Source organism: Lepisma saccharinum, chromosome 12 (assembly GCF_977018435.1).
Source record: "Lepisma saccharinum chromosome 12, izLepSacc3.1, whole genome shotgun sequence".
In the NCBI taxonomy this organism is placed as follows: domain Eukaryota; kingdom Metazoa; phylum Arthropoda; class Insecta; order Zygentoma; family Lepismatidae; genus Lepisma; species Lepisma saccharinum.
Genome location: NC_139240.1, coordinates 4,302,018 through 4,316,278, shown reverse-complemented (window position 1 = coordinate 4,316,278; position 14,261 = coordinate 4,302,018). Strand labels below are relative to the sequence as shown.

Sequence of the window (14,261 nt, the reverse complement as noted above, 5' to 3'; positions counted from 1 at the left end):
CTGCAGAGATCGTGTGACTTTCAACGCTCTCGCCATCTGCACGCACACAATTGAAACAACGGCATAATGTGGCAGGCAATACCAATTTCTTACGTAAAAAGCGATTAATTCTTGTTCGGCAACATTCAAAAACGAAGTTTTTACTTTCCGTGAAAGAAAATACCTCCAAGAACGTCCAGAATACTAAAGAAACTCATTTCAGTAAGTACTTTCTCCTGTAAATTTGAAGAAATCCGTCCGGGCGATATCGCATATTTACCATGTTATTTATTGACAAACTAAGAATATTCTAACTACATTAATTTAACGTGCGGTAAGTTTTATTCTACATACCTGTCTGGATCCTTGGGAATTCTGAAAAGCGAAACCTTCAGATCTCGCTGATTTCGCCCGCACATCAGACAAACGCGTAGATTGCTCGTACGGACCATAGCTGTTGTATTTCGCGAAAAACAGCCAAAAAACAAACAAAACAGAAGCTAAACACCGACCACAATCAGAAGTCAACGTCCGACCCGAACAAAGCCTGGAGCTTATTCTTGACACTCAACACCTAGCTCACAAGTGAGTCGTCTCCTTCGGTAACCAACTCGGTTGCCAGCCGAAAGTCGAATTCTTGAAACGGAACGAGCTGAGCAGCTCACGGATTCGGGGTCTCGAGTTGCATACGGCTGAAATGTTGGCTGGCAAGAGAGGCTACCCTACCATTAGCCAATGGCGTTGCGACTTTTGCGATTTCGATTCTCGGTAATCGTACAGTCGATCGCACTCGCAGCCAATTTTATTTTGTCTGTATTGAAATACCCATTGAATGTATGTTCTTAACACACGGATGTGTTACGTGTAAAATATACGTAACGTTACATGCAATTAATGACAGTGCCGTGCCATGTAGAAATACCGGCACTTTCAACATGTTGAAACTCTTTCCGCACGCAGTTGACAGAAAAAGCTATGAAGAAAAATTGAAATTTTGTTGCTGCATTAAGGCAAGTGTCCATTCTATTCTTTATATAAAATACTTATTTTATTTGTTGAATTCAAATCACAGTTATGAGTTTATTAAAGCCTTGTGCACCGTTCATAATCATAAGCAAGGATGTCTTCCATCTAATCTAGTGTAATGTAAATTTTTGCAAACATTTGGACTAGTGTTAAAGACGCACAACCTAAATTGGTACACAGACGTTAATCAGGACTGGATGTTGTGTTGTCAAAGCGGTTCATTTAGAACCGCTATTATGCTCCAGGACAAACCTCATATATGCCAAGGAACGACTGAAGATGAAGGGACCCCTCTCCGATTTTCTTCATATTTGGTATACTCACTAATTGAGGCCGCCTAATCACGAATCTGAAGTTGAAAGTTGTCGGAAACGTCTAGAAATTGCAAAATAAGGCGTTAGTTTTCTGAATGGAAACCATCTATTTTCACGATTTTTTTTTGTTTCCTGATCTACCACGACACCAAATTTTATCTGTTTGCCTAACCTAACCACACGTCAATGGTTCGTGGGGCTGCATGAATGGTTCACAATTATTTTGCAATTTCTAGAACTGATACTACCACGACACCAAATTTTAACTAAGTTTGTCTAACCTAACCGAAACTAACCTAACCACACGTCAATGGTTCCGACAAATTTTAACTTCAGATTCGTCATTAGCAGGCCTCAATTAGTAAGTATGCCAAATATGAAGAAAATCTGAGAGGGGTCCGGTCATCATCAGTCGTACCCATACCCATAGGAAAAGGTATTCTCGGTACCAAAATAGGTAAGAATTTACAATATAGAGAAAGTCTCCAATTTCGTTAATTTTCGGTATACTAACTAATTTTGGCCTCTTAATGACGAATCTGTTGTAAAAAACCGGGGGTCACGTCTGGAAATTGTACATTTTGATGAAAAATTGTTTGTTAGCGCAAAAAACCATTGACGTTAGCCCCAAAAATCATCCACGGCTAGCCCCACAAACCATTGACGTTAGCCCCAAAAACCATTCACACGAGGTTAGGTTGGGCCTGTTAGGTTAGGTTCCATTAGCACTCATTTCACCCCTAAATTCATCGAAAGAATAGGGATCGTACTAGAATTGAACATCATAAATCATTTTCTTGTAAAACAACGGCGTGGTTGGACGCAATGACAGGAGATTACATTTTTGTTCGTAAAACCACGCATATACACCTATATATATAAAGAAAATCAATCAGCTTTTTTTTCAAATTTTCAGACGTGACCCCCGTTTTTTGTCAACAGATTCGTGGTTAGGAGGTCAAAATTAGTTAGTATACCGAAAATTAACAAAATTGGAGACTTTCTCTATATTGTAAATTCGCTCCCCAAAATATCCCAAGCAGAAAGTCAACACGAAAAAATACAGTTGGTGCTTGTGTGTGTATATTTTGCCTTTTTCCCTATTTTAAGCCACTTTTCTGCATCTTTAGTCTAAATTTGATAACAAAGATGTGAGGATTTTGATTGAATTTGATGAATTATGCTACACAAATATAGAACATTTTTCATTCATCAGTGACTTACAGGCAGTGTAGCCTTCACATTCTTCATATTTAAAATGCACAAATTAATTTCTCAAAACTTACTTCCAGTATTCTAAATGTATTCTTTATCCTCTTGTACAACTCGCAAATTTCATTACACAATCTGAACCATTACTATGTTGGCTAGTTGTGATATTACTTCAGATAGTTATGTATGCCACACCCCCTATACGCCTTCATGGCATGGTGCTATGCACAGGGGAGCACTTTACCTTTTTTTTTACCTTTATAGTTATGTATGCATTTTTCATTCTAATTCTTTTCTTCTACTTTCAGGTTAAACATTCCTAGAACCCCAATTGAAAGAGGATGGGGAAGTAACATGTGGCCCTTGTTTGTCTATGGCTGGTATTGGAGAGGTCTGTCTCATCTTGCTGCTATTGTCTTCATGCTTGAACTGGGTGTACACTAAATGGATAATTTATCATGCATTCAAGAAGAAAATGCATTGTGAGCTCCTCATATTCCAATAAGTAGCATGGACTTTGCTCTTTCCGTGCAGAAGAAAAGAAGGCCGGACATGGCAAGTGAAGCCGAAATCACCGATGAAAGCATTCCGAAATCTAGAAAAGAAGGGTTCGATGTACAACTTCAAAATTTATGTAATTGAAGTAAGACACCTGGTGTATTGTCAGTATTTCCTGGCCAACATGTAGTAATCAAAAGTGCTTTAATATGCCAGGCTTCACTCAAGCTACCCGTATTTGTGATAACAGTTGGAAAATGAATGTGCAGTTATATTTGGTGGTCAAGCAGAAAATTGAAGTGATTTTAGTACAAATCAGGGACATCAAACATGAAGACCATTATTACAAATGGTAGTTTCACCATCTGTGTCACTTTTTTTTTTAAGCTGCCCATACCAAGTTCTTATTTTTCCCCAAAACTTCTAAGGTATAACCCATGAGAGTACAGTGAGAAAATTATATGAACACACACACAGGTCTTACCACTATTTTCCATATGTGGGTTATTCCTAAAAAAAATTACCCTTTACCCTTGAATAGGTGCAATACCAGATGGAATGGTGAATTCTACTTGCTGTGGGAAAGGAGTATAAGACAAAAAGTGCCCATGCAGTTTGAGAAACTTGACTGTGAATGAGATTTCCTGTGTGAAATTATCTTGGTTGATGAAATATAAGGGGATCATTATGTTAAAAATAGACCACCCCAATTACTTTTAGGTGCAAACGCAAATAAATGTTAATTTAATTTTGTGAATAGAGGAGAAAATGTTCATCTGTGATTCTGGGGGATGTTGAAATGTGGAATGGGTAACGGTTCTGATTATTTTATGATTTCTCCTAGCACAAAGACTAATTATCGTAGAATTTTGGAAATCTTTGTCACACGAAATTTGAACCTTCCTTAAAGTAATGAGCACTGTTTGAACTCTAAAAAAGGTCATGTATGTTGAAAAAACAAACAAAAAAACTAAAATTTCAGTAACCACCAAACATCTCTGATTCCCTTATTTTTCACATTTATACTTACGTATTCTGCATTCCTAAGGATTCTTGAAGGTGGCATTTCGTTTTTTCCATGCAAATAATCTTAATTTTAGACATATCGAGTATTTTTTTTTTTGTTCGCTTTCGCTTGCGTTACACCTAAACCATGCACGGATAGCCCCACAAACAATTGATACATACAGGGCAAGGTTAGGTTAGGTTCTGTTAGGTTAGACAAACATAGTTAAAATTGTTTTTTAAAATTAGAAAAATATTTTTTTTCGGATTCGAAAACCCCACGAACCATTCATGAATAGCCCCACGAACCATGCATGGCAAGTTTAGGTTCTGTTAGGTTAGGCAAATATTAAAATTGTTTTTTTTAAAATTAGAAAAATTGAAGATAATTTAGTTTTTGGGACATTCCAATTCCTTCACAATTCCATGGTGAATTTCAAATTCTACTGGATCTTCAGCACCGTGCAATTTCACCACGCATCCTGTGCACGTCATGTCGCAAGTTCGTAATCAGAAATGTTGAACAGTAACGCACGTTTATTTACATTCTACAACTGTTACACAGTTACAAAACTGCATATTTGGAAACACTGACCGGTTGTTACGTCATGAAACGCATGCAAAAATTTGGTTCACGTAGTAAGACAGACATCAAGGGAATAGCTTTCGTGCATCGGAGTGAAATTAATGTCGAAAATTACATGATTTACCGGCCAAAAAGTTTAAGCGAGGGGGAAAACACACTTCCAAGACCTTCCTAAAGTATAAATAAACTCGGTTCGGTAAGTACTTTCTCCTGTAAAATTGAAGAAATACGTTTTGCGGAAACGAAAATTTTACCAAAAAAAAACAAACTTAAAAATTACCTTACACAAGCATACGCACTTCCCATGGACAAGATATTCTCCGTCGACAGTAAATATCGAGAAGCGTGGGAATGAATGTAGAAGTAAATCGGACCCTTAGTAGAATGCTTTTAGGAACTTTGTTTTTAATGGTAGGAGAACCAAACCTAATCTGCCTAACTATCTTGGTTGATGAAATATAAGGGGATCATTATGTTAAAAATAGACCACCCCAATTACTTTAGGTGCAAACGCAAATAAATGTTAACTTAATTTTGTGAATAGAGGAGAAAATGTTCATCTGTGATTCTGGGGGATTCATTCTTTGTTTATCACAAGAATGTTTGTACAACTACTAATGCTTATAATATGAGTTGTCCGGAGGTATTAACATGTTCACTTCAGCTGATGATAATTAATGTTAGTGTTCTGATATTTTAAAAATAAATTGGTTAAATTTTTAAGTTTACAACGCCTGGCCTTAAAATTTAGTTTTTTTTTTTTTTTTTTGCTTCAACCATACAATCAATTTTTCAACAGTGCTATTGCTGTATAATACTTTTTACATGCCCATCACATTCACTGAAACTCTCTCCACAAAACTAATAATGAAAGTGTAGAGACGTGTATAATTAAAACATGTATTTTTTTTTTAAAAAAAAGTTTTTTTTATTTGCTTTATTATATATAATAAAAGTGTTTACTGAAGTAGAAATTATGTTTGCAGTTATTCAACGATTCATTTGAAGTACGTTTGGTACCCTTGACCCTCTGTACCTCCTCGAGAAAGTGAAATATTTTGTTTTTTAGCTCATGTAAATGTTACTGTGAAGTAAAGTACATTTATTATGTTAGCATGTTATTTATGAAGGTGAACAGCCCGAAGGCTTCGAACCACTGAACGTAGCACCAAACAGGGTATTCAACAACAACTACAGTAGGAGTCTTAGCTTTGGAGCTTATAGAAAGTTTCAACACATTCTTCTGTTATTTTAGTGTGCACACAAAAGGTTTTTGCAATAAAAAGCAGCAAAAGTATTCAGAGATGGCAGGTTTCTACTCATGTGGGCCATAATTTTAGTTCAAATATCGTGTGTTTTATGCATGCAAGAACCAATTTTATATTACATAAAGACATCAAAATCTGTTGATTAAAGATAAACATTAGCTCTTGATGGGGTTACAGTGGGTACATTTCTCATTAATTTATATTGACAATGTTTATCTACAGCCAATTCACCTCCATACCTTCATTCATGTTGGATCTTAAATCAGTCAAATACAAATTATCTGGACTACTGCTTTCAATTATAAGAAATAAGAAATATTTCTATTTGTGCTTGGAAGTGTTTTAAATTTTTATCTTAAACATACAATTCACAAGAAAGAATACTTCAAATCTTTCTGCAACGCTCTGGCTGACATCCTATGGGAGCGGATGAAATATCTGCTTAGATGCTGGCATGAGATGTGTGGCATTTGTGGATACGTTTTCTGAAAGATATCTGGTTAAAAAGGGGAAAATGTACCTTACAACTAAGGGTGCTAACAGTTTTATCTTAAATGAGCCTTGAAATACCTGGTGAACCATACTTTATCCTAAATGAAATTTCATCCTAACTTGGCTAGAAGTTGGCCTTGTATAAACAGCCACCCTTCAGTTTTAAGGCTCGGCTGGACCTTTGGAAGCACAAAAGGCAATTTTTTTCAAATTTTGCTCTCCATTCCAAAAACCTCTGATATTCCAAAATATGAAAAATTACATACCCGGTGGAGGCACACACTGGTTCGGATCCCACTTTAAACCGTAGGTCCAGTCCAGATTAGCCTTTCTGTGCATAAAGTGGACTCAAAACAATTCAATCAAAGCTCTTGGTATCTGCTAATATAGGCATTTATTGGTAAAATTAGATATTTTTACCAATCCAACATCTCTACAAATAGTCTGTAATTTACTGCAAAATTCCGACATATTATTTGTGTGAACCTATATAAATTAATACATCCTGCTTTTGTATAAAAGCACTTTATTCGTATCCACAAAATTGTACAAACAAAAATTTGTTCGAGCATAAAACACTTAACAATTTTGTTTGTGTTATATCACTTGGTATAGCACTGCCAAGTATGCACATGTATTGTTGAGATCAGAATACTATATTTTCTGTGAGCAAACATATTCTATCACTAATTTGTCATGTTTTCCGAGATTCGCCAGTTTCCAAGTGCATTGCATCTCGGTACCTGTTACTTATTTTTTACCTCTTGATAATTGTATTTGAAGCTCGGCACAACACAGCCCAACACTGAAAAATGTTGGAACTCTTATCTGCAAGTATAAGGTCAACTGGTAGATTTTGCCACTGTGTTCTGTAATGAAAGTTATTACACACACCTTGAGGGTATATACAGATCAAATACTTAACTGTATTTTGTTTACAATAAGACCAGGTCATTGCTCTTATAATCAAGCATGGTGGCCTGTTAATAAATAATTTGAAGCAATCTATAATTACAGAAACTCTCGCACCACAATTTGCCCTGAAAAGGTATTGTTTCATGTAACAATGTTCTTTCTGCCCATGGTATGCGATTTAAAATCATACATGTATGATATTTGACCACTTGTCTACTATTCAGGATGCAGTCACTTTTCACACATATCAATATGCCAGATCCTGCAGTGGAAAGTTCATTTTTTTTTTTTTTTTATTTTTTTTTTGTAGAAACACCATCTCCTCAAATTTTGAAAGTTCATTATTCAGGGAACAACTCCTATGTGCATCTAACACATTGAAAACAGCCATTAAAATGGTTAACTTGCTGGGACCATTGTAAAACTGCACCCTTTCTTCACTCTCATTAAAGTCTTCAGTAAACTTTGCCTTTGACACTTGAACTCCTTTGCAAGTTCCTGTGATCTTAAATCACATGTTCAATATACACTGTATTCCATTGTCATGGGTGTCTGCCATGCAGTGTGTTCATTTCCTAAAGAAAAGAAGAGCATAAATAGTACACGTATCACGAAGAGAAAATGCAAAATAATAAAATAAAATGTATGATAAATACATAAAAATTAGTACACACTTTATCCACGAAATGTTTTTTTTCCCTTCTTTGTTCTATTAATATCAGTGGCCACTACCACCATCCTCATTGGAACTTGTACTGTTGCTTGACATGCTTCCAATGAGGATGGTGGCAGTGGCCACTGAAATTAATAGAACAGAGAAGAAAAAAGTTTTGCTGATAAAGTGAGTACTAGTTTCTCTATATTTACCTACTACCGCGTCTCTCTTTTCCCAATAATGAACAAAGTATATGGTTCTGATGGACCAATGTGATAATATGCCCATATTTGATGCTACTGATGCTGGACCAGTGATGATAAAAATAGATAGTGCACACATAAGTGCGAAAAAATTTTAACTTTCCCACTTATCTTTGGATTTTTCATATTTGTTTACACAGATTTATTTTAAATATATATATATATATATATATATATATATATATATATATATATATATATATATATATATATATATATATATACAGGTCAATGAAAGCAGCATGTGAAATTCCAACATGGCAATGTAAAAGTATGTCTTATTACATGTTCAACACTGGTTGTTGCATGGAAAATATACTCATCATTGATGACGCGGATCACTGTCATGATCCATAGAATATTATAGTTTTTACCCATTATTTGTCTAAATTGATCTGGTTTTATAGCAATAATGTCCATTCAAAAGGCATTCTGGTTCCATTAGCAAAATGTTATTTCACTCAATATGTCACAGAGAAAAGGAAATTCTAAATCTAATAAATTACATTTAAATATGGTGAAACCAACAAAAATTACAACTTATGTTGTCACATTTATTACTCAGTTTCCCCACAATGCTTCTGGTGGTGTGAACATACATTTATGCATTTATAATAGATTTTTAGAAACTAGTAATTGTGTATATATAGAAACACTTTGTGTCTAAAAACACTTCCGTCAAGTTGCATGGATCCTTATTGTGCTCCACTGTAGTGTGAGCTCTATAACAAGTGAAAAGACTTTGTGTGTCATTATGTAACAGAACAAGAAGTCTTCTAAATACATGAAACTTGACATTATAATATATGTAACTATTATTGGCATATTAGTTCTTAAACTGCAGTTTCATGCAACAAAAAAAAAAAAAAAATGGATGATATTGTTAAGACAAGGGGAGTTTATGTGCATGAAGTTCATGTGAACATAACATCCTAGGTTTGCACATAATTTGAGGACCTACAAGAAAAGTTAAATATTCAAAACTCTTCCAGAGAAGAGCCATTTTCTAAATACTTTCTAAATGATTGTCATGCATTTCATCTCTGATTGTAGTAACTCAGCAAGAAACGTATATTTAGAAGCATATTTTAATAGCAGAAAGTATTGCCAGAATCATCAGTTATGAAGATACAAAATCTCATCAGTGTTTATTCACTAAGTTGTTATGTACCTGTATTAACATTAGTTCAGTCTTATAGCCATGGCGATAGAAGAAAGGAACTCTCGGTATCTTCCAGTCAAATATGTTCTTAACTGCTTGAAATAAGTTCAGGCATTGCCATTAATTTATCTCTAGTTTATTTCTTTTCAGTTTTTAAAAGTCCCACTTTTATGCACAGATAGGTTAATTGGGACTGGATCTACAACAGTTTAAATGGAATCTGAAACACTTATGTGCCTCCGCCAGGTATCAAGCCTGCGATGGTTTAATTACAAGGTGACGACGTTACCGATATGGCATCGGCGAGGCTGGTATGGGTTTTAGTAATGACAACAAGGGAGGTTTTGTTAAAAGGTGCATGTGTCAGATACAGGGGAATACATTGCTGTTTCAGAGCATGTGATGGGGATCGTAGACTATGTTTTGATGCATAATGAAAGATAATAGTAAAAAGCAGGAGGCTGAGTAGTCTCTAAAACTGTATTTGAAAGATAATATTATTACAATTACTAACTTTGATTAAATAAATATTTAATGTTGATTTCATTGTAAGACTTAATTTTCACAGAAAAATTACATATTACCTTACATGGTTAGGTCATGCGAGTATCTGTTACAAAAGTTGGTGTGAGTGAATTAAGTTTATACAACAAGTCAATGTGTAAATGAAAGAAGTGTGGTGTATTTTCCTTACCTTTCTCTTGGTGATATTTGAATATCTTCTGTGCAACTTTAGAACCATTGTTGGCATTTGCCTCACATACCTCTGGTTCCTTGCTAATTTTTTTTTATAACCAACAAAGGGAGCCCAATATGGATTAGTCTCATCCATGTGGTATGCTGGTTTCCCTGAAACACTCAGAATATGCATTATTACCAACATTTACCTTATGTTTGTTAAAATAAAAAAATCAATAGAAGCACTTTCCATACATAGGCTCACTACAGCAAGAGTGCACAAATTTCGGTAATAGCTTACTATCCTTTGGACACCTATAACTTCTTAGTTTCGACAATTTTTGACATTCGTACTTACCTATCTGCTTCGTGGAACATTCCGTGGGCTATCCATCCCAGAATCGATGGGAAATTTAAACTAAAAAATTATTTTTGTTTGAAATTTTTGAGTCCAAATTTCCCACAGATTCCAGGTTCCGCCCCTGGGGTAATTGACCTACCACCCCCAACCGCTAGCACGGCCCCGCCTCTGCTTTGCTCCAGCTTTCTCTATAGACTCCCTGTTAAAGGCATGTTAGAAATTGGTCGGAGTCACCTGCCCCCAAACTTTGAAATTTGAAGAAATCAGTTTCCAGGATACGGAAAACTTACCTGAATTTCACACAAAACACCTTCCCGATGTTAGACAATACTACAGGAACTTATTATGGTAAGTAGTTTCTTCTGTAGAACTGAAGAAATCTGTCCGAAGGATAGTAAACTGAGACCCACATTTCTAGTGTTTTGTTTGCTTACACATTTTTAAAAATGCAAATACAGATTATGTTTGTACCTACATTACTGATGTGTATATCTTTGCCTATGTATTAATTTCATTGGATTCTGGCATTGTAAGTATTAGATCATTGCTTATAGCAACGATTAGGTGCAGAACAGCTGCATTCTTAACCTTGCTCTTCAATAAAGGATAACTGAATTGAATAAATAGACAACATAAGCCACAACTGTGTAATAGTATTCCTGTGAAACACTTCTTACAATGGGACATGTAAATTTTACCACATACCAATACCAATGAAAAACACAATGCCTACATTTATTTTGACGTATGGTAAATATTTTTTTCTACATCTCTTTTGCAAAAAGAACATTTCTTAAATTTTGTATATATCACAAATAAATGTGCTAAAACGACACTCACCTTCACTGTATTCCGCCCCTGCTTGCAGAGCAAGTCTTGCTTGATGCAATTGCTGACCTTGCCTGACAAACACTAATTCTGCAATCTTTTGCCACTACCAACCGGTAGCTGCCTGTTGCAAAAAAGCAAAAATATTTCACTAACATGCTAAAAATGTTCGTATTAAGATAATATAAGATTTATTTCATCTATGAAATATATGCATATATATGCAGTGATATTGGACATGTCAGTTTGTTTACAATATCATAAACAATGAAATATAATTTATGGTTACAGCGAAATATAGTCAAATTATAATACGATAAACACCCACATTACTACCTTAATGGTACCCAGTACACATTTGCATTTTACATCCATTCCATTATCTTAGAATTTCTCTATTGATCCTTCAATTCTGATCAACACGAGAAGTACTTATTATTTAGTTAAATATAAGCATCCCAACACCTCTCACTAGTTTATTTCGTCATTTTTAACATTCGTACTTAACTATTCTGCACTGTGAAAGATTCTTCAAGGTGCTATTTTGCTTTTTTTTCACGAAAAAAGTTAAATTTTTGACGTAAAGAGCAATTATTAAACCATTGACGTTAGCCCCAAAAACCATCTACGGGTAGCCCCACGAACCATCACGGGGACGAGGTATGCCTACGAGGTTAGGTTAGGTTATATTAGCACTCATTTCGTTCAATTTAGCATATACGGACAACATCTGTTTTTATCGAGAAAGAAAATACCAACAAGAACTTCTAAATGCAACAGAAACTAATTTCGGTAAGTAGTTTCTTGTGTAAAAATGAAGAAATCCGTTGAGATGCTATCGAAGTTTTACCAAATATAATTGAGGTCAGTTCTATTTTCCTTATTTATTACGTACCCATTACATGCAATGTGCAGATAGTATAACAATTATGACCTTCAAAGTGCTTCAGTATTTCCATGTTGGTTTTCGCTTTTCTACCTTTTGGATCTATTGTGACAAAATAAATTGCGAACTTATGATATATATGGTGTGACAATCATACACCCATCCATCTTACCCGTTAAAATGCTCTATATTTTTACGACAAAAACCTATTGTATTTTTTAAATATTTTTTTTTGGGTCGGGTACCCTATTCTACACCCTCGAAAAAACATTGTGCAAAGACTAACCACAACATATTTACGTCGCTGGATGCTGATTACTGCTTTTTTAAAAAATGCAAGCTTATAATAATAATACAAATCGTAACATACTCACCCTAACATGGACTGGAATGGTCGTATTCTACTTCATCCGCTATTATCCTTGCCTCAAGCACAAACAGCAACTTATATATGCATAGATGGTCGACAATTATGGTAACCGACTCGACAGAACGAGTGGATACGGTAGGGTACCTGCTGCCGAGTGCTAGCGAACGAACCGACTCTCAAGCCAGGGATCGAACGGATTTCAAGAATCGAGTACAAACCATCTCGTTCGCCGCGCGACCGACTTGGCTCGGCAATCCAAGAGCCAGCCACCGTAACGAGTTTCAAGAATAGGCTCCCGGTTCACGCAGACTTCGCCTTCGGTTCTCTAGGTTAGCCGTATCGGGTACGTTGTGTATCTCAATGAATAAGGAAAGACTTCTGGTACCGTTCATCAAAAGGAAGAAGTCAGTGGAGTGGACCAAAACCAGCAGAAGAGAAAATATTAAAAATGTAATGATACGTGTGTTACGGGTTGTTATCTTCCGTCATCACGCTGCTTCTCCTCCAGATACATCTGGCACACAGCTGTAGGGCCAGTGGCACGTAGAGAGTGAAAATAGAATTTGGTGCCGCCTGCAACAAATTCTCCTCCTACGTTTAAAGTATTTCACAGTCAACATTTTCTGGATTGTATCTCACGTGCAAAATACATTTCTTGCGACAAGTTAGAAATGCACATTATACATTATTTATTTTTCTGTTGTATCGGATTATTTACAATGCGTTATTGTGAAGTATATTTAGTACAATTATTGCGGCACAGGCAATGGATAATACAGTACTGTTTCTACAACATGAACATCGTTGAAATGGTGCGCCTGCAGGAAGAAATCACACGGCAAGTTCTGTGAGTAGACTGGATGGGGTATAAATTTGAATCAAAATGCGTGCAATTTTGCCATCCTGTTGAAGAAATACTTTTTGGGCTGTTGAGAAAGTGATCTATTCACCTACTGAACGGCATCATCTGCTGAAAATTTATTACAATATTTAAACAATCCTCGTATCATAATACAGAAACAGTGTTTCTGAAGTACTAAGGATTGTATTTTTAAGACTGATGTTATTAATCAATACCAAGAATATTGTCCGTGGCGGAGTCGTTAGCACAGTGCGTTACGACGCCAGGGGGCTTTGTGAGAATTACTTCATCAATTTCATCATATCATCCATCACTTGATCCCATTGGCGCGATCAGCCAAAAGTGGAAGAAAAGCGACGGTAACAGAATTCAAATCCAATCAAATCGTAATGCAGCTACAGTACATAATCCTTGACAATCATCTTATGAAGACGTCGAACACGGATAATTCCGAGCGAAGCGAGCAGGAACATTTTTATATCTATTTCTTTGCAAACTTCCAAGAATATTAATTTAATTTAATTTGGCATCAATACTCCAGCTTTTTCTACATTTGCTCATGGGCGCGAACAACGAAAATGGTATTTATCATTAAGAAATGAGATGTAAAAGTAGCACAATATCATGCAAGACAATCAAAACCTCCAATAACGGTTCCGTATATAACATTATTACAAAATGTGCCCCCTGAAAATGTTACAGCTTTTAGGAGAGTCACCACTTCCAGCACCCTATTCCCTCTTTTTTCGATCCGTTCTTGTACACTATGACCAGCACTGCAAACGAATTTATTACGAAACTGGCAATAAGTTTTAATACTAATTTTATACAGATTCAATATTTTCAGAAGGTGCCGCGACCTTCACGTTCCAAATTTTTCTCTGTTTTGCTCCTTCAACTC

At 35.6% G+C, this 14,261-nt stretch overlaps 2 long non-coding RNA genes across 2 annotated transcripts; one reads left to right on the top strand and one right to left on the bottom strand.

Moving 5' to 3' along the window:
- The first annotated feature begins 655 nt into the window (after positions 1-655).
- Positions 656-5,594, top strand: LOC145996571 (uncharacterized). Its single transcript, XR_014442804.1, has 2 exons — positions 656-989; positions 2,840-5,594. It is a non-coding gene; the product is annotated as an uncharacterized LOC145996571 (long non-coding RNA).
- Positions 5,595-6,899: 1,305 nt separating this feature from the next.
- LOC145996378 (uncharacterized) lies at positions 6,900-12,764 on the bottom strand. The gene is made up of 4 exons (XR_014442763.1): positions 12,503-12,764; positions 11,255-11,366; positions 10,070-10,224; positions 6,900-7,870 (listed from the first exon to the last, which is right to left on the bottom strand). It is a non-coding gene; the product is annotated as an uncharacterized LOC145996378 (long non-coding RNA).
- Between the last annotated feature and the right edge of the window lie 1,497 nt (positions 12,765-14,261).